This window comes from Pseudorasbora parva, chromosome 20, assembly GCF_024679245.1.
Source record: "Pseudorasbora parva isolate DD20220531a chromosome 20, ASM2467924v1, whole genome shotgun sequence".
Taxonomy (NCBI): domain Eukaryota; kingdom Metazoa; phylum Chordata; class Actinopteri; order Cypriniformes; family Gobionidae; genus Pseudorasbora; species Pseudorasbora parva.
This window is the reverse complement of record NC_090191.1, coordinates 16,611,766-16,630,746: the sequence shown is the minus strand read 5'-3', so window position 1 is coordinate 16,630,746 and position 18,981 is coordinate 16,611,766. Positions and strand designations below refer to the sequence as shown.

General features: G+C 45.3%; 24 non-coding genes across 24 annotated transcripts; 13 read left to right on the top strand and 11 right to left on the bottom strand.

Moving 5' to 3' along the window:
- Nucleotides 1–423: 423 nt before the first annotated feature.
- On the bottom strand, nt 424–497 carry trnam-cau (transfer RNA methionine (anticodon CAU)). The gene has a single exon. It is a non-coding gene; the product is annotated as a tRNA-Met (tRNA).
- Nucleotides 498–592: 95 nt separating this feature from the next.
- On the top strand, nt 593–675 carry trnal-cag (transfer RNA leucine (anticodon CAG)). The gene has a single exon. It is a non-coding gene; the product is annotated as a tRNA-Leu (tRNA).
- Nucleotides 676–1,455: 780 nt separating this feature from the next.
- Nucleotides 1,456–1,529, bottom strand: trnam-cau (transfer RNA methionine (anticodon CAU)). Its single transcript has one exon. It is a non-coding gene; the product is annotated as a tRNA-Met (tRNA).
- A 95-nt stretch (nt 1,530–1,624) lies between these two features.
- On the top strand, nt 1,625–1,707 carry trnal-cag (transfer RNA leucine (anticodon CAG)). Its single transcript has one exon. It is a non-coding gene; the product is annotated as a tRNA-Leu (tRNA).
- Nucleotides 1,708–4,556: 2,849 nt separating this feature from the next.
- Nucleotides 4,557–4,630, bottom strand: trnam-cau (transfer RNA methionine (anticodon CAU)). Its single transcript has one exon. It is a non-coding gene; the product is annotated as a tRNA-Met (tRNA).
- A 95-nt stretch (nt 4,631–4,725) lies between these two features.
- On the top strand, nt 4,726–4,808 carry trnal-cag (transfer RNA leucine (anticodon CAG)). The gene has a single exon. It is a non-coding gene; the product is annotated as a tRNA-Leu (tRNA).
- Nucleotides 4,809–5,588: 780 nt separating this feature from the next.
- Nucleotides 5,589–5,662, bottom strand: trnam-cau (transfer RNA methionine (anticodon CAU)). Its single transcript has one exon. It is a non-coding gene; the product is annotated as a tRNA-Met (tRNA).
- A 95-nt stretch (nt 5,663–5,757) lies between these two features.
- On the top strand, nt 5,758–5,840 carry trnal-cag (transfer RNA leucine (anticodon CAG)). The gene has a single exon. It is a non-coding gene; the product is annotated as a tRNA-Leu (tRNA).
- Nucleotides 5,841–7,655: 1,815 nt separating this feature from the next.
- Nucleotides 7,656–7,729, bottom strand: trnam-cau (transfer RNA methionine (anticodon CAU)). The gene has a single exon. It is a non-coding gene; the product is annotated as a tRNA-Met (tRNA).
- A 95-nt stretch (nt 7,730–7,824) lies between these two features.
- trnal-cag (transfer RNA leucine (anticodon CAG)) lies at nt 7,825–7,907 on the top strand. The gene has a single exon. It is a non-coding gene; the product is annotated as a tRNA-Leu (tRNA).
- Nucleotides 7,908–8,687: 780 nt separating this feature from the next.
- Nucleotides 8,688–8,761, bottom strand: trnam-cau (transfer RNA methionine (anticodon CAU)). Its single transcript has one exon. It is a non-coding gene; the product is annotated as a tRNA-Met (tRNA).
- Nucleotides 8,762–8,856: 95 nt separating this feature from the next.
- Nucleotides 8,857–8,939, top strand: trnal-cag (transfer RNA leucine (anticodon CAG)). The gene has a single exon. It is a non-coding gene; the product is annotated as a tRNA-Leu (tRNA).
- Nucleotides 8,940–10,754: 1,815 nt separating this feature from the next.
- Nucleotides 10,755–10,828, bottom strand: trnam-cau (transfer RNA methionine (anticodon CAU)). Its single transcript has one exon. It is a non-coding gene; the product is annotated as a tRNA-Met (tRNA).
- Nucleotides 10,829–10,923: 95 nt separating this feature from the next.
- On the top strand, nt 10,924–11,006 carry trnal-cag (transfer RNA leucine (anticodon CAG)). Its single transcript has one exon. It is a non-coding gene; the product is annotated as a tRNA-Leu (tRNA).
- Nucleotides 11,007–11,786: 780 nt separating this feature from the next.
- On the bottom strand, nt 11,787–11,860 carry trnam-cau (transfer RNA methionine (anticodon CAU)). The gene has a single exon. It is a non-coding gene; the product is annotated as a tRNA-Met (tRNA).
- A 95-nt stretch (nt 11,861–11,955) lies between these two features.
- On the top strand, nt 11,956–12,038 carry trnal-cag (transfer RNA leucine (anticodon CAG)). The gene has a single exon. It is a non-coding gene; the product is annotated as a tRNA-Leu (tRNA).
- Nucleotides 12,039–12,820: 782 nt separating this feature from the next.
- On the bottom strand, nt 12,821–12,894 carry trnam-cau (transfer RNA methionine (anticodon CAU)). The gene has a single exon. It is a non-coding gene; the product is annotated as a tRNA-Met (tRNA).
- Nucleotides 12,895–12,989: 95 nt separating this feature from the next.
- Nucleotides 12,990–13,072, top strand: trnal-cag (transfer RNA leucine (anticodon CAG)). Its single transcript has one exon. It is a non-coding gene; the product is annotated as a tRNA-Leu (tRNA).
- Nucleotides 13,073–13,854: 782 nt separating this feature from the next.
- Nucleotides 13,855–13,928, bottom strand: trnam-cau (transfer RNA methionine (anticodon CAU)). Its single transcript has one exon. It is a non-coding gene; the product is annotated as a tRNA-Met (tRNA).
- Nucleotides 13,929–14,023: 95 nt separating this feature from the next.
- Nucleotides 14,024–14,106, top strand: trnal-aag (transfer RNA leucine (anticodon AAG)). Its single transcript has one exon. It is a non-coding gene; the product is annotated as a tRNA-Leu (tRNA).
- Nucleotides 14,107–14,889: 783 nt separating this feature from the next.
- trnam-cau (transfer RNA methionine (anticodon CAU)) lies at nt 14,890–14,963 on the bottom strand. The gene has a single exon. It is a non-coding gene; the product is annotated as a tRNA-Met (tRNA).
- Nucleotides 14,964–15,058: 95 nt separating this feature from the next.
- Nucleotides 15,059–15,141, top strand: trnal-cag (transfer RNA leucine (anticodon CAG)). Its single transcript has one exon. It is a non-coding gene; the product is annotated as a tRNA-Leu (tRNA).
- A 951-nt stretch (nt 15,142–16,092) lies between these two features.
- On the top strand, nt 16,093–16,175 carry trnal-cag (transfer RNA leucine (anticodon CAG)). Its single transcript has one exon. It is a non-coding gene; the product is annotated as a tRNA-Leu (tRNA).
- Nucleotides 16,176–17,126: 951 nt separating this feature from the next.
- trnal-cag (transfer RNA leucine (anticodon CAG)) lies at nt 17,127–17,209 on the top strand. The gene has a single exon. It is a non-coding gene; the product is annotated as a tRNA-Leu (tRNA).
- The last annotated feature ends 1,772 nt before the right edge of the window (nt 17,210–18,981 follow it).

The window sequence follows — 18,981 nt, the reverse complement described above, 5'->3', positions numbered from 1 at the left end:
CAATGGGATTCTTGGAGTTTGACTGTGATGTCGTGGACTGAAATTTTGGGGGTGCAGTAGAATTTCATTCTAAGGAATTCCTGGAAATCTCTTGGAATGACATGTCATGGGTTTATGGGCTGTGGGATGGAATGTCATGGAATGAGATTCATGGCATGTCAAGCGAAACATTACATCACTACTGACAAGAAACGTCATGAGAATGAAAGAATTATGTTCCGACTGAACAAAACATTGTAGTGACACTGCCCCAGTTTAGGTTAATATGAGAGGAATACTATTTCTGCATTTATTCAACATCTGCCCTACAAAATGACTGGATTTCAATCGCATTGCTCATGAAGGAATGGACAATCACACAAAAGGGTATGAAGAAACCCGCTCTTTTGCCTAAACGCTCTTGTGTGCCAAAAAGCACCACTCTGCCCCGTGTGAGGCTCGAACTCACGACCTTCAGATTATGAGACTGACGCGCTGCCTAACTGCGCCAACGAGGCATGTGCTGTGGCCAGTGTGAGTGGTGCAGCACTAGCTTCTGGATCATCTGCCATTCGGTGCAGCTCCAAACACGCTGCTCACCGTGAGCTTTCATGTCAGGATGGCCGAGCGGTCTAAGGCGCTGTGTTCAGGTCGCAGTCTCCCCTGGAGGCGTGGGTTCGAATCCCACTTCTGACAGACCTAACCTTTGGTTGCGGGCTCCAGGTAGAGTCTTTAACCCTCTGGCAAGTTGACCCAGTAACACACTAATATTGACGAAGCACTGCATTTCAGTTCATGTCAGAGCCAATGGAACACTACGGTACCTCTGACCACCGGCATCGTATGAACTTTAAAGTAACACTTTTGTGCCATGTATGGGATTCTGTGGAATTTCCATGCAGTTTCCAGGGAATGTCATGTCCTGACATTTCATGGAATTGGACATGTTTTATAGAATAGCATTCAATGGAATACCATGTTGTGATGTTTACCGGAATGAGAACTTGTTTATGAAAGGGTATTCGTGTTTTGTTTGGGGTTTCTTTGGAGGGATGCAATGGGATTCTTGGAGTTTGACTGTGATGTCATGGACTGAAATTTTGGGGGTGCAGTAGAATTTCATTGCAAGGAATTCCTGGAAATCTCTTGGAATGACATGTCATGGGTTTATGGGCTGTGGGATGGAATGTCATGGAATGAGATTCATGGCATGTCAAGCGAAACATTACATCACTACTGACAAGAAACGTCATGAGAATGAAAGAATTATGTTCAGACTGAACAAAACATTAGTGACACTGCCCCATTTTAGGTGAATATGAGAGGAATACTATTACTGCATTTATTCAACATCTGCCCTACAAAATGACTGGAATTCAATCGCATTGCTCATGAAGGAATGGACAATCACACAAAAGGGTATGAAGAAACCCGCTCTTTTGCCTAAACGCTCTTGTGTGCTAAAAAGCACAACACTGCCCCGTGTGAGGCTCGAACTCACGACCTTCAGATTATGAGACTGACGCGCTGCCTAACTGCGCCAACGAGGCATGTGCTGTGGCCAGTGTGAGTGGTGGAGCACTAGCTTCTGGATCATCTGCCATTCGGTGCAGCTCCAAACACGCTGCTCACCATGCGCTGTCATGTCAGGATGGCCGAGCGGTCTAAGGCGCTGCGTTCAGGTCGCAGTCTCCCCTGGAGGCGTGGGTTCGAATCCCACTTCTGACAGACCTAACCTTTGGTTGCGGGCTCCAGGTAGACTCTTTAACCCTCTGGCAAGTTGACCCAGTAACACGCTAATATTGACGAAGCACTGCAATTCAGTTCATGTCAGAGCCAATGGAACACTACGGTACCTCTGACCACCGGCATCGCATGAACTTTAAATTAACACTTTTGTGCCATGTATGGGATTCTGTGGAATTTTCATGCAGTTTCCAGGGAATGTCATGTCCTGACATTTCATGAAATTGGACATGTTTTATAGAATAGCATTCAATGGAATAACATGTTGTGATGTTTACCGGAATGAGAACTTGTTTATGAAAGGGTATTCATGTTTTGTTTGGGGTTTCTTTGGAGGGATGCAATGGGATTCTTGGAGTTTGACTGTGATGTCATGGACTGAAATTTTGGGGGTGCAGTAGAATTTCATGGCAAGGAATTCCTGGAAATCTCTTGGAATGACATGTCATGGGTTTATGGGCTGTGGGATGGAATGTCATGGAATGAGATTCATGGCATGTCAAGCGAAACATTACATCACTACTGACAAGAAACGTCATGAGAATGAAAGAATTATGTTCAGACTGAACAAAACATTGTAGTGACACTGCCCCATTTTAGGTGAATATGAGAGGAATACTATTACTGCATTTATTCAACATCTGCCCTACAAAATGACTGGATTTCAATCGCATTGCTCATGAAGGAATGGACAATCACACAAAAGGGTATGAAGAAACCCGCTCTTTTGCCTAAACGCTCTTGTGTGCTAAAAAGCACCACTCTGCCCCGTGTGAGGCTCGAACTCATGACCTTCAGATTATGAGACTGCCGCGCTGCCTAACTGCGCCAACGAGGCATGTGCTGTTGCCAGTGTGAGTGGTGAAGCACTAGCTTCTGGATCATCTGCCATTCGGTGCAGCTCCAAACACGCTGCTCACCGTGAGCTGTCGTGTCAGGATGTCCGAGTGGTCTAAGGCGCTTCGTTCAGGCCGCAGTCTCCCCTGGAGGCGTGGGTTCGAATCCCACTTCTGACAGACCTAACCTTTGGTTGCGGGCTCCAGGTAGAGTCTTTAACCCTCTGGCAAGTTGACCCAGTAACACACTAATATTGATGAAGCACTGCATTTCAGTTCATGTCAGATCCAATGGAACACTACGGTACCTCTGACCACCGGCATCGTATGAACTTTAAAGTAACACTTTTGTGCCATGTATGGGATTCTGTGGAATTTCCATGCAGTTTCCAGGGAATGTCATGTCCTGACATTTTAAGAAATTGGACATGTTTTATAGAATAGCATTCAATGGAATACCATGTTGCGATGTTTACCGGAATGAGAACTTGTTTATGAAAGGGTATTCATGTTTTGTTTGGGGTTTCTTTGGAGGGATGCAATGGGATTCTTGGAGTTTGACTGTGATGTCGTGGACTGAAATTTTGGGGGTGCAGTAGAATTTCATTCCAAGGAATTCCTGGAAATCTCTTGGAATGACATGTCATGGGTTTATGGGCTGTGGGATGGAATGTCATGGAATGAGAATCATGAAATGTAAAGCGAAACATTACATCACTACTGACAAGAAACATCATGAGAATGAAAGAATTATGTTCAACCTGAACAAAACATTGTAGTGACACTGCCCCATTTTAGGTGAATATGAGAGGAATACTATTACTGCATTTATTCAACATCTGCCCTACAAAATGACTGGAATTCAATCGCATTGCTCATGAAGGAATGGACAATCACACAAAAGGGTATGAAGAAACCCGCTCTTTTGCCTAAACGCTCTTGTGTGCTAAAAAGCACAACTCTGCCCCGTGTGAGGCTCGAACTCACGACCTTCAGATAATGAGACTGACGCGCTGCCTAACTGCGCCAGAGGGCATGTGCTGTGGCCAGTGTGAGTGGTGGAGCACTAGCTTCTGGATCATCTGCCATTCGGTGCAGCTCCAAACACGCTGCTCACCGTGCGCTGTCATGTTAGAATGGCCGAGCGATCTGAGGCGCTGCGTTCAGGTCGCAGTCTCCCCTGGATGCGTGGGTTCGAATCCCACTTCTGACAGACCAGACCTTTGGTTGCGGGCTCCAGGTAGACTCTTTAACCCTCTGGCAAGTTGACCCAGTAACACGCTAATATTGACGAAGCACTGCAATTCAGTTCATGTCAGAGCCAATGGAACACTACGGTACCTCTGACCACCGGCATCGCATGAACTTTAAAGTAACACTTTTGTGCCATGTATGGGATTCTGTGGAATTTTCATGCAGTTTCCAGGGAATGTCATGTCCTGACATTTCATGAAATTGGACATGTTTTATAGAATAGCATTCAATGGAATAACATGTTGTGATGTTTACCGGAATGAGAACTTGTTTATGAAAGGGTATTCATGTTTTGTTTGGGGTTTCTTTGGAGGGATGCAATGGGATTCTTGGAGTTTGACTGTGATGTCATGGACTGAAATTTTGGGGGTGCAGTAGAATTTCATGGCAAGGAATTCCTGGAAATCTCTTGGAATGACATGTCATGGGTTTATGGGCTGTGGGATGGAATGTCATGGAATGAGATTCATGGCATGTCAAGCGAAACATTACATCACTACTGACAAGAAACGTCATGAGAATGAAAGAATTATGTTCCGACTGAACAAAACATTGTAGTGACACTGCCCCAGTTTAGGTTAATATGAGAGGAATACTATTTCTGCATTTATTCAACATCTGCCCTACAAAATGACTGGATTTCAATCGCATTGCTCATGAAGGAATGGACAATCACACAAAAGGGTATGAAGAAACCCGCTCTTTTGCCTAAACGCTCTTGTGTGCCAAAAAGCACCACTCTGCCCCGTGTGAGGCTCGAACTCACGACCTTCAGATTATGAGACTGACGCGCTGCCTAATTGCGCCAACGAGGCATGTGCTGTGGCCAGTGTGAGTGGTGGAGCACTAGCTTCTGGATCATCTGCCATTCGGTGCAGCTCCAAACACGCTGCTCACCGTGAGCTTTCATGTCAGGATGGCCGAGCGGTCTAAGGCGCTGCGTTCAGGTCGCAGTCTCCCCTGGAGGCGTGGGTTCGAATCCCACTTCTGACAGACCTAACCTTTGGTTGCGGGCTCCAGGTAGAGTCTTTAACCCTCTGGCAAGTTGACCCAGTAACACACTAATATTGACGAAGCACTGCATTTCAGTTCATGTCAGAGCCAATGGAACACTACGGTACCTCTGACCACCGGCATCGTATGAACTTTAAAGTAACACTTTTGTGCCATGTATGGGATTCTGTGGAATTTCCATGCAGTTTCCAGGGAATGTCATGTCCTGACATTTCATGAAATTGGACATGTTTTATAGAATAGCATTCAATGGAATACCATGTTGTGATGTTTACCGGAATGAGAACTTGTTTATGAAAGGGTATTCGTGTTTTGTTTGGGGTTTCTTTGGAGGGATGCAATGGGATTCTTGGAGTTTGACTGTGATGTCATGGACTGAAATTTTGGGGGTGCAGTAGAATTTCATTGCAAGGAATTCCTGGAAATCTCTTGGAATGACATGTCATGGGTTTATGGGCTGTGGGATGGAATGTCATGGAATGAGATTCATGGCATGTCAAGCGAAACATTACATCACTACTGACAAGAAACGTCATGAGAATGAAAGAATTATGTTCAGACTGAACAAAACATTAGTGACACTGCCCCATTTTAGGTGAATATGAGAGGAATACTATTACTGCATTTATTCAACATCTGCCCTACAAAATGACTGGAATTCAATCGCATTGCTCATGAAGGAATGGACAATCACACAAAAGGGTATGAAGAAACCCGCTCTTTTGCCTAAACGCTCTTGTGTGCTAAAAAGCACAACACTGCCCCGTGTGAGGCTCGAACTCACGACCTTCAGATTATGAGACTGACGCGCTGCCTAACTGCGCCAACGAGGCATGTGCTGTGGCCAGTGTGAGTGGTGGAGCACTAGCTTCTGGATCATCTGCCATTCGGTGCAGCTCCAAACACGCTGCTCACCATGCGCTGTCATGTCAGGATGGCCGAGCGGTCTAAGGCGCTGCGTTCAGGTCGCAGTCTCCCCTGGAGGCGTGGGTTCGAATCCCACTTCTGACAGACCTAACCTTTGGTTGCGGGCTCCAGGTAGACTCTTTAACCCTCTGGCAAGTTGACCCAGTAACACGCTAATATTGACGAAGCACTGCAATTCAGTTCATGTCAGAGCCAATGGAACACTACGGTACCTCTGACCACCGGCATCGCATGAACTTTAAATTAACACTTTTGTGCCATGTATGGGATTCTGTGGAATTTTCATGCAGTTTCCAGGGAATGTCATGTCCTGACATTTCATGAAATTGGACATGTTTTATAGAATAGCATTCAATGGAATAACATGTTGTGATGTTTACCGGAATGAGAACTTGTTTATGAAAGGGTATTCATGTTTTGTTTGGGGTTTCTTTGGAGGGATGCAATGGGATTCTTGGAGTTTGACTGTGATGTCATGGACTGAAATTTTGGGGGTGCAGTAGAATTTCATGGCAAGGAATTCCTGGAAATCTCTTGGAATGACATGTCATGGGTTTATGGGCTGTGGGATGGAATGTCATGGAATGAGATTCATGGCATGTCAAGCGAAACATTACATCACTACTGACAAGAAACGTCATGAGAATGAAAGAATTATGTTCAGACTGAACAAAACATTGTAGTGACACTGCCCCAGTTTAGGTGAATATGAGAGGAATACTATTTCTGCATTTATTCAACATCTGCCCTACAAAATGACTGGATTTCAATCGCATTGCTCATGAAGGAATGGACAATCACACAAAAAGGTATGAAGAAACCCGCTCTTTTGCCTAAACGCTCTTTTGCGCTAAAAAGCACAACTCTGCCCCGTGTGAGGCTCGAACTCACGACCTTCAGATAATGAGACTGACGCGCTGCCTAACTGCGCCAGAGGGCATGTGCTGTGGCCAGTGTGAGTGGTGGAGCACTAGCTTCTGGATCATCTGCCATTCGGTGCAGCTCCAAACACGCTGCTCACCGTGCGCTGTCATGTTAGAATGGCCGAGCGATCTGAGGCGCTGCGTTCAGGTCGCAGTCTCCCCTGGATGCGTGGGTTCGAATCCCACTTCTGACAGACCAGACCTTTGGTTGCGGGCTCCAGGTAGACTCTTTAACCCTCTGGCAAGTTGACCCAGTAACACGCTAATATTGACGAAGCACTGCAATTCAGTTCATGTCAGAGCCAATGGAACACTACGGTACCTCTGACCACCGGCATCGCATGAACTTTAAAGTAACACTTTTGTGCCATGTATGGGATTCTGTGGAATTTTCATGCAGTTTCCAGGGAATGTCATGTCCTGACATTTCATGAAATTGGACATGTTTTATAGAATAGCATTCAATGGAATAACATGTTGTGATGTTTACCGGAATGAGAACTTGTTTATGAAAGGGTATTCATGTTTTGTTTGGGGTTTCTTTGGAGGGATGCAATGGGATTCTTGGAGTTTGACTGTGATGTCATGGACTGAAATTTTGGGGGTGCAGTAGAATTTCATGGCAAGGAATTCCTGGAAATCTCTTGGAATGACATGTCATGGGTTTATGGGCTGTGGGATGGAATGTCATGGAATGAGATTCATGGCATGTCAAGCGAAACATTACATCACTACTGACAAGAAACGTCATGAGAATGAAAGAATTATGTTCCGACTGAACAAAACATTGTAGTGACACTGCCCCAGTTTAGGTTAATATGAGAGGAATACTATTTCTGCATTTATTCAACATCTGCCCTACAAAATGACTGGATTTCAATCGCATTGCTCATGAAGGAATGGACAATCACACAAAAGGGTATGAAGAAACCCGCTCTTTTGCCTAAACGCTCTTGTGTGCCAAAAAGCACCACTCTGCCCCGTGTGAGGCTCGAACTCACGACCTTCAGATTATGAGACTGACGCGCTGCCTAACTGCGCCAACGAGGCATGTGCTGTGGCCAGTGTGAGTGGTGGAGCACTAGCTTCTGGATCATCTGCCATTCGGTGCAGCTCCAAACACGCTGCTCACCGTGAGCTTTCATGTCAGGATGGCCGAGCGGTCTAAGGCGCTGCGTTCAGGTCGCAGTCTCCCCTGGAGGCGTGGGTTCGAATCCCACTTCTGACAGACCTAACCTTTGGTTGCGGGCTCCAGGTAGAGTCTTTAACCCTCTGGCAAGTTGACCCAGTAACACACTAATATTGACGAAGCACTGCATTTCAGTTCATGTCAGAGCCAATGGAACACTACGGTACCTCTGACCACCGGCATCGTATGAACTTTAAAGTAACACTTTTGTGCCATGTATGGGATTCTGTGGAATTTCCATGCAGTTTCCAGGGAATGTCATGTCCTGACATTTCATGAAATTGGACATGTTTTATAGAATAGCATTCAATGGAATACCATGTTGTGATGTTTACCGGAATGAGAACTTGTTTATGAAAGGGTATTCGTGTTTTGTTTGGGGTTTCTTTGGAGGGATGCAATGGGATTCTTGGAGTTTGACTGTGATGTCATGGACTGAAATTTTGGGGGTGCAGTAGAATTTCATTGCAAGGAATTCCTGGAAATCTCTTGGAATGACATGTCATGGGTTTATGGGCTGTGGGATGGAATGTCATGGAATGAGATTCATGGCATGTCAAGCGAAACATTACATCACTACTGACAAGAAACGTCATGAGAATGAAAGAATTATGTTCAGACTGAACAAAACATTAGTGACACTGCCCCATTTTAGGTGAATATGAGAGGAATACTATTACTGCATTTATTCAACATCTGCCCTACAAAATGACTGGAATTCAATCGCATTGCTCATGAAGGAATGGACAATCACACAAAAGGGTATGAAGAAACCCGCTCTTTTGCCTAAACGCTCTTGTGTGCTAAAAAGCACAACACTGCCCCGTGTGAGGCTCGAACTCACGACCTTCAGATTATGAGACTGACGCGCTGCCTAACTGCGCCAACGAGGCATGTGCTGTGGCCAGTGTGAGTGGTGGAGCACTAGCTTCTGGATCATCTGCCATTCGGTGCAGCTCCAAACACGCTGCTCACCATGCGCTGTCATGTCAGGATGGCCGAGCGGTCTAAGGCGCTGCGTTCAGGTCGCAGTCTCCCCTGGAGGCGTGGGTTCGAATCCCACTTCTGACAGACCTAACCTTTGGTTGCGGGCTCCAGGTAGACTCTTTAACCCTCTGGCAAGTTGACCCAGTAACACGCTAATATTGACGAAGCACTGCAATTCAGTTCATGTCAGAGCCAATGGAACACTACGGTACCTCTGACCACCGGCATCGCATGAACTTTAAATTAACACTTTTGTGCCATGTATGGGATTCTGTGGAATTTTCATGCAGTTTCCAGGGAATGTCATGTCCTGACATTTCATGAAATTGGACATGTTTTATAGAATAGCATTCAATGGAATAACATGTTGTGATGTTTACCGGAATGAGAACTTGTTTATGAAAGGGTATTCATGTTTTGTTTGGGGTTTCTTTGGAGGGATGCAATGGGATTCTTGGAGTTTGACTGTGATGTCATGGACTGAAATTTTGGGGGTGCAGTAGAATTTCATGGCAAGGAATTCCTGGAAATCTCTTGGAATGACATGTCATGGGTTTATGGGCTGTGGGATGGAATGTCATGGAATGAGATTCATGGCATGTCAAGCGAAACATTACATCACTACTGACAAGAAACGTCATGAGAATGAAAGAATTATGTTCAGACTGAACAAAACATTGTAGTGACACTGCCCCAGTTTAGGTGAATATGAGAGGAATACTATTTCTGCATTTATTCAACATCTGCCCTACAAAATGACTGGATTTCAATCGCATTGCTCATGAAGGAATGGACAATCACACAAAAGGGTATGAAGAAACCCGCTCTTTTGCCTAAACGCTCTTTTGCGCTAAAAAGCACAACTCTGCCCCGTGTGAGGCTCGAACTCACGACCTTCAGATAATGAGACTGACGCGCTGCCTAACTGCGCCAGAGGGCATGTGCTGTGGCCAGTGTGAGTGGTGGAGCACTAGCTTCTGGATCATCTGCCATTCGGTGCAGCTCCAAACACGCTGCTCACCGTGCGCTGTCATGTTAGAATGGCCGAGCGGTCTGAGGCGCTGCGTTCAGGTCGCAGTCTCCCCTGGATGCGTGGGTTCGAATCCCACTTCTGACAGACCAGACCTTTGGTTGCGGGCTCCAGGTAGACTCTTTAACCCTCTGGCAAGTTGACCCAGTAACACGCTAATATTGACGAAGCACTGCAATTCAGTTCATGTCAGAGCCAATGGAACACTACGGTACTTCTGACCACCGGCATCGCATGAACTTTAAAGTAACACTTTTGTGCCATGTATGGGATTCTGTGGAATTTTCATGCAGTTTCCAGGGAATGTCATGTCCTGACATTTCATGAAATTGGACATGTTTTATAGAATAGCATTCAATGGAATAACATGTTGTGATGTTTACCGGAATGAGAACTTGTTTATGAAAGGGTATTCATGTTTTGTTTGGGGTTTCTTTGGAGGGATGCAATGGGATTCTTGGAGTTTGACTGTGATGTCATGGACTGAAATTTTGGGGGTGCAGTAGAATTTCATGGCAAGGAATTCCTGGAAATCTCTTGGAATGACATGTCATGGGTTTATGGGCTGTGGGATGGAATGTCATGGAATGAGATTCATGGCATGTCAAGCGAAACATTACATCACTACTGACAAGAAACGTCATGAGAATGAAAGAATTATGTTCAGACTGAACAAAACATTGTAGTGACACTGCCCCAGTTTAGGTGAATATGAGAGGAATACTATTTCTGCATTTATTCAACATCTGCCCTACAAAATGACTGGATTTCAATCGCATTGCTCATGAAGGAATGGACAATCACACAAAAGGGTATGAAGAAACCCGCTCTTTTGCCTAAACGCTCTTGTGTGCCAAAAAGCACCACTCTGCCCCGTGTGAGGCTCGAACTCACGACCTTCAGATTATGAGACTGACGCGCTGCCTAACTGCGCCAACGAGGCATGTGCTGTGGCCAGTGTGAGTGGTGGAGCACTAGCTTCTGGATCATCTGCCATTCGGTGCAGCTCCAAACACGCTGCTCACCGTGAGCTTTCATGTCAGGATGGCCGAGCGGTCTAAGGCGCTGCGTTCAGGTCGCAGTCTCCCCTGGAGGCGTGGGTTCGAATCCCACTTCTGACAGACCTAACCTTTGGTTGCGGGCTCCAGGTAGAGTCTTTAACCCTCTGGCAAGTTGACCCAGTAACACACTAATATTGACGAAGCACTGCATTTCAGTTCATGTCAGAGCCAATGGAACACTACGGTACCTCTGACCACCGGCATCGTATGAACTTTAAAGTAACACTTTTGTGCCATGTATGGGATTCTGTGGAATTTCCATGCAGTTTCCAGGGAATGTCATGTCCTGACATTTCATGAAATTTGACATGTTTTATAGAATAGCATTCAATGGAATACCATGTTGTGATGTTTACCGGAATGAGAACTTGTTTATGAAAGGGTATTCATGTTTTGTTTGGGGTTTCTTTGGAGGGATGCAATGGGATTCTTGGAGTTTGACTGTGATGTCATGGACTGAAATTTTGGGGGTGCAGTAGAATTTCATTGCAAGGAATTCCTGGAAATCTCTTGGAATGACATGTCATGGGTTTATGGGCTGTGGGATGGAATGTCATGGAATGAGATTCATGGCATGTCAAGCGAAACATTACATCACTACTGACAAGAAACGTCATGAGAATGAAAGAATTATGTTCAGACTGAACAAAACATTAGTGACACTGCCCCATTTTAGGTGAATATGAGAGGAATACTATTACTGCATTTATTCAACATCTGCCCTACAAAATGACTGGAATTCAATCGCATTGCTCATGAAGGAATGGACAATCACACAAAAGGGTATGAAGAAACCCGCTCTTTTGCCTAAACGCTCTTGTGTGCTAAAAAGCACAACACTGCCCCGTGTGAGGCTCGAACTCACGACCTTCAGATTATGAGACTGACGCGCTGCCTAACTGCGCCAACGAGGCATGTGCTGTGGCCAGTGTGAGTGGTGGAGCACTAGCTTCTGGATCATCTGCCATTCGGTGCAGCTCCAAACACGCTGCTCACCATGCACTGTCATGTCAGGATGGCCGAGCGGTCTAAGGCGCTGCGTTCAGGTCGCAGTCTCCCCTGGAGGCGTGGGTTCGAATCCCACTTCTGACAGACCTAACCTTTGGTTGCGGGCTCCAGGTAGACTCTTTAACCCTCTGGCAAGTTGACCCAGTAACACGCTAATATTGACGAAGCACTGCAATTCAGTTCATGTCAGAGCCAATGGAACACTACGGTACCTCTGACCACCGGCATCGCATGAACTTTAAAGTAACACTTTTGTGCCATGTATGGGATTCTGTGGAATTTTCATGCAGTTTCCAGGGAATGTCATGTCCTGACATTTCATGAAATTGGACATGTTTTATAGAATAGCATTCAATGGAATAACATGTTGTGATGTTTACCGGAATGAGAACTTGTTTATGAAAGGGTATTCATGTTTTGTTTGGGGTTTCTTTGGAGGGATGCAATGGGATTCTTGGAGTTTGACTGTGATGTCATGGACTGAAATTTTGGGGGTGCAGTAGAATTTCATGGCAAGGAATTCCTGGAAATCTCTTGGAATGACATGTCATGGGTTTATGGGCTGTGGGATGGAATGTCATGGAATGAGATTCATGGCATGTCAAGCGAAACATTACATCACTACTGACAAGAAACGTCATGAGAATGAAATAATTATGTTCAGACTGAACAAAACATTGTAGTGACACTGCCCCAGTTTAGGTGAATATGAGAGGAATACTATTTCTGCATTTATTCAACATCTGCCCCACAAAATGACTGGATTTCAATCGCATTGCTCATGAAGGAATGGACAATCACACAAAAGGGTATGAAGAAACCCGCTCTTTTGCCTAAACGCTCTTGTGTGCCAAAAAGCACCACTCTGCCCCGTGTGAGGCTCGAACTCACGACCTTCAGATTATGAGACTGACGCGCTGCCTAACTGCGCCAACGAGGCATGTGCTGTGGCCAGTGTGAGTGGTGGAGCACTAGCTTCTGGATCATCTGCCATTCGGTGCAGCTCCAAACACGCTGCTCACCGTGAGCTGTCATGTCAGGATGGCCGAGCGGTCTAAGGCGCTGCGTTCAGGTCGCAGTCTCCCCTGGAGGCGTGGGTTCGAATCCCACTTCTGACAGACCTAACCTTTGGTTGCGGGCTCCAGGTAGAGTCTTTAACCATCTGGCAAGTTGACCCAGTAACACACTAATATTGACGAAGCACTGCATTTCAGTTCATGTCAGAGCCAATGGAACACTACGGTACCTCTGACCACCGGCATCGCATGAACTTTAAAGTAACACTTTTGTGCCATGTATTGGATTCTGTGGAATTTTCATGCAGTTTCCAGGGAATGTCATGTCCTGACATTTCATGAAATTGGACATGTTTTATAGAATAGCATTCAATGGAATAACATGTTGTGATGTTTACCGGAATGAGAACTTGTTTATGAAAGGGTATTCATGTTTTGTTTGGGGTTTCTTTGGAGGGATGCAATGGGATTCTTGGAGTTTGACTGTGATGTCATGGACTGAAATTTTGGGGGTGCAGTAGAATTTCATGGCAAGGAATTCCTGGAAATCTCTTGGAATGACATGTCATGGGTTTATGGGCTGTGGGATGGAATGTCATGGAATGAGATTCATGGCATGTCAAGCGAAACATTACATCACTACTGACAAGAAACGTCATGAGAATGAAAGAATTATGTTCAGACTGAACAAAACATTGTAGTGACACTGCCCCAGTTTAGGTGAATATGAGAGGAATACTATTTCTGCATTTATTCAACATCTGCCCTACAAAATGACTGGATTTCAATCGCATTGCTCATGAAGGAATGGACAATCACACAAAAGGGTATGAAGAAACCCGCTCTTTTGCCTAAACGCTCTTGTGTGCCAAAAAGCACCACTCTGCCCCGTGTGAGGCTCGAACTCACGACCTTCAGATTATGAGACTGACGCGCTGCCTAACTGCGCCAACGAGGCATGTGCTGTGGCCAGTGTGAGTGGTGGAGCACTAGCTTCTGGATCATCTGCCATTCGGTGCAGCTCCAAACACGCTGCTCACCGTGAGCTTTCATGTCAGGATGGCCGAGCGGTCTAAGGCGCTGCGTCAAGGTCGCAGTCTCCCCTGGAGGCGTGGGTTCGAATCCCACTTCTGACAGACCTAACCTTTGGTTGCGGGCTCCAGGTAGAGTCTTTAACCCTCTGGCAAGTTGACCCAGTAACACACTAATATTGACGAAGCACTGCATTTCAGTTCATGTCAGAGCCAATGGAACACTACGGTACCTCTGACCACCGGCATCGTATGAACTTTAAAGTAACACTTTTGTGCCATGTATGGGATTCTGTGGAATTTCCATGCAGTTTCCAGGGAATGTCATGTCCTGACATTTCATGAAATTGGACATGTTTTATAGAATAGCATTCAATGGAATACCATGTTGTGATGTTTACCGGAATGAGAACTTGTTTATGAAAGGGTATTCATGTTTTGTTTGGGGTTTCTTTGGAGGGATGCAATGGGATTCTTGGAGTTTGACTGTGATGTCATGGACTGAAATTTTGGGGGTGCAGTAGAATTTCATTGCAAGGAATTCCTGGAAATCTCTTGGAATGACATGTCATGGGTTTATGGGCTGTGGGATGGAATGTCATGGAATGAGATTCATGGCATGTCAAGCGAAACATTACATCACTACTGACAAGAAACGTCATGAGAATGAAAGAATTATGTTCAGACTGAACAAAACATTGTAGTGACACTGCCCCATTTTAGGTGAATATGAGAGGAATACTATTACTGCATTTATTCAACATCTGCCCTACAAAATGACTGGAATTCAATCGCATTGCTCATGAAGGAATGGACAATCACACAAAAGGGTATGAAGAAACCCGCTCTTTTGCCTAAACGCTCTTGTGTGCTAAAAATGCACAACCCTGCCCCGTGTGAGGCTCGAACTCACGACCTTCAGATTATGAGACTGACGCGCTGCCTAACTGCGCCAACGAGGCATGTGCTGTGGCCAGTGTGAGTGGTGGAGCACGAGCTTCTGGATCATCTGCCATTCGGTGCAGCTCCAAACACGCTGCTCACCGTGAGCTTTCATGTCAGGATGGCCGAGCGGTCTAAGGCGCTGCGTTCAGGTCGCAGTCTCCCCTGGAGGCGTGGGTTCGAATCCCACTTCTGACAGACTTAACCTTTGGTTGCGGGCTCCAGGTAGAGTCTTTAACCCTCTGGCAAGTTGACCCAGTAACACACTAATATTGACGAAGCACTGCATTTCAGTTCATGTCAGAGCCAATGGAACACTACGGTACCTCTGACCACCGGCATCGTATGAACTTTAAAGTAACACTTTTGTGCCATGTATGGGATTCTGTGGAATTTCCATGCAGTTTCCAGGGAATGTCATGTCCTGACATTTCATGAAATTGGACATGTTTTATAGAATAGCATTCAATGGAATACCATGTTGCGATGTTTACCGGAATGAGAACTTGTTTATGAAAGGGTATTCATGTTTTGTTTGGGGTTTCTTTGGAGGGATGCAATGGGATTCTTGGAGTTTGACTGTGATGTCATGGACTGAAATTTTGGGGGTGCAGTAGAATTTCATGGCAAGGAATTCCTGGAAATCTCTTGGAATGACATGTCATGGGTTTATGGGCTGTGGGATGGAATGTCATGGAATGAGATTCATGAAATGTCAAGCAAAACATTACATCACTACTGACAAGAAACATCATGAGAATGAAAGAATTATGTTCAACCTGAACAAAACATTGTAGTGACACTGCCCCATTTTAGGTGAATATGAGAGGAATACTATTGCTGCATTTATTCAACATCTGCCCCACAAAATGACTGGATTTCAATCGCATTGCTCATGAAGGAATGGACAATCACACAAAAGGGTATGAAGAAACCCGCTCTTTTGCCTAAACGCTCTTGTGTGCCAAAAAGCACCACTCTGCCCCGTGTGAGGCTCGAACTCAAAATCTTCAGATTATGAGACTGACGCCCTGCCTAACTGCGCCAACGAGGCGTGTGCTGTTGTCAGTGTGAGTGGTGGAGCACTAGCTTCTGGATCATCTGCCATTCGGTGCAGCTCCAAACACGCTGCTCACCGTGAGCTGTCATGTCAGGATGGCCGAGCGGTCTAAGGCGCTGTGTTCAGGTCGCAGTCTCCCCTGGAGGCGTGGGTTCGAAGCCCACTTCTGACAGACCTAACCTTTGTTTGCGGGCTCCAGGTAGAGTCTTTAACCATCTGGCAAGTTGACCCAGTAACACACTAATATTGACGAAGCACTGCATTTCAGTTCATGTCAGAGCCAATGGAACACTACGGTACCTCTGACCACCGGCATCGTATGAACTTTAAAGTAACACTTTTGTGCCATGTATGGGATTCTGTGGAATTTCCATGCAGTTTCCAGGGAATGTCATGTCCTGACATTTCATGAAATTGGACATGTTTTATAGAATAGCATTCAATGGAATACCATGTTGCGATGTTTACCGGAATGAGAACTTGTTTATGAAAGGGTATTCATGTTTTGTTTGGGGTTTCTTTGGAGGGATGCAATGGGATTCTTGGAGTTTGACTGTGATGTCATGGACTGAAATTTTGGGGGTGCAGTAGAATTTCATGGCAAGGAATTCCTGGAAATCTCTTGGAATGACATGTCATGGGTTTATGGGCTGTGGGATGGAATGTCATGGAATGAGATTCATGAAATGTCAAGCGAAACATTACATCACTACTGACAAGAAACATCATGAGAATGAAAGAATTATGTTCAACCTGAACAAAACATTGTAGTGACACTGCCCCATTTTAGGTGAATATGAGAGGAATACTATTGCTGCATTTATTCAACATCTGCCCCACAAAATGACTGGATTTCAATCGCATTGCTCATGAAGGAATGGACAATCACACAAAAGGGTATGAAGAAACCCGCTCTTTTGCCTAAACGCTCTTGTGTGCCAAAAAGCACCACTCTGCCCCGTGTGAGGCTCAAACTCACGACCTTCAGATTATGAGACTGACGCGCTGCCTAACTGCGCAAACGAGGCGTGTGCTGTGGCCAGTGTGAGTGGTGGAGCACTAGCTTCTGGATCATCTGCCATTCGGTGCAGCTCCAAACACGCTGCTCACCGTGCGCTGTCATGTCAGGATGGCCGAGCGGTCTAAGGCGCTGCGTTCAGGTTGCAGTCTCCCCTGGAGGCGTGGGTTCGAATCCCACTTCTGACAGATCTAACCTTTGGTTGCGAGCTCCAGGTAGAGTCTTTAACCCTCTGGCAAGTTGACCCAGTAACACACTAATATTTACGAAGCACTGCATTTCAGTTCATGTCAGAGCCAATGGAACACTACGGTACCTCTGACCACCGGCATCGTATGAACTTTAAAGTAACACTTTTGTGCCATGTATGGGATTCTGTGGAATTTCCATGCAGTTTCCAGGGAATGTCATGTCCTGACATTTCATGAAATTGGACATGTTTTATAGAATAGCATTCAATGGAATACCATGTTGCGATGTTTACCGGAATGAGAACTTGTTTATGAAAGGGTATTCATGTTTTGTTTGGGGTTTCTTTGGAGGGATGCAATGGGATTCTTGGAGTTTGACTGTGATGTCATGGACTGAAATTTTGGGGGTGCAGTAGAATTTCATGGCAAGGAATTCCTGGAAATCTCTTGGAATGACATGTCATGGGTTTATGGGCTGTGGGATGGAATGTCATGGAATGAGATTCATGAAATGTCAAGCGAAACATTACATCACTACTGACAAGAAACATCATGAGAATGAAAGAGTTATGTTCAACCTGAACAAAACATTGTAGTGACACTGCCCCATTTTAGGTGAATATGAGATGAATACTATTACTGCATTTATTCAACATCTGCCCCACAAAATGACTGGATTTCAATCGCATTGCTCATGAAGGAATGGACAATTACACAAAAGGGTATGAAGAAACCCGCTCTTTTGCCTAAACGCTCTTGTGTGCCAAAAAGCACCACTCTGCCCCGTGTGAGGCTCGACCTCACGACCTTCAGATTATGAGACTGACGCGCTGCCTAACTGCGCCAACGAGGCATGTGCTGTGGTCAGTGTGAGTGGTGGAGCACTAGCTTCTGGATCATCTGCCATTCGGAGCAGCTCCAAACACGCTGCTCACCGTGAGCTGTCATGTCAGGATGGCCGAGCGGTCTAAGGCGCTGCGTTCAGGTTGCAGTCTCCCCTGGAGGCGTTGGTTCGAATCCCACTTCTGACAGATCTAACCTTTGGTTGCGGGCTCCAGGTAGAGTCTTTAACCCTCTGGCAAGTTGACCCAGTAACACACTAATATTTACGAAGCACTGCATTTCAGTTCATGTCAGAGCCAATGGAACACTACGGTACCTCTGACCACCGGCATCGTATGAACTTTAAAGTAACACTTTTGTGCCATGTATGGGATTCTGTGGAATTTCCATGCAGTTTCCAGGGAATGTCATGTCCTGACATTTCATGAAATTGGACATGTTTTATAGAATAGCATTCAATGGAATACCATGTTGCGATGTTTACCGGAATGAGAACTTGTTTATGAAAGGGTATTCATGTTTTGTTTGGGGTTTCTTTGGAGGGATGCAATGGGATTCTTGGAGTTTGACTGTGATGTCATGGACTGAAATTTTGGGGGTGCAGTAGAATTTCATGGCAAGGAATTCCTGGAAATCTCTTGGAATGACATGTCATGGGTTTATGGGCTGTGGGATGGAATGTCATGGAATGAGATTCATGAAATGTCAAGCGAAACATTACATCACTACTGACAAGAAACATCATGAGAATGAAAGAGTTATGTTCAACCTGAACAAAACATTGTAGTGACACTGCCCCATTTTAGGTGAATATGAGAGGAATACTATTACTGCATTTATTCAACATCTGCCCCACAAAATGACTGGATTTCAATCGCATTGCTCATGAAGGAATGGACAATCACACAAAAGGGTATGAAGAAACC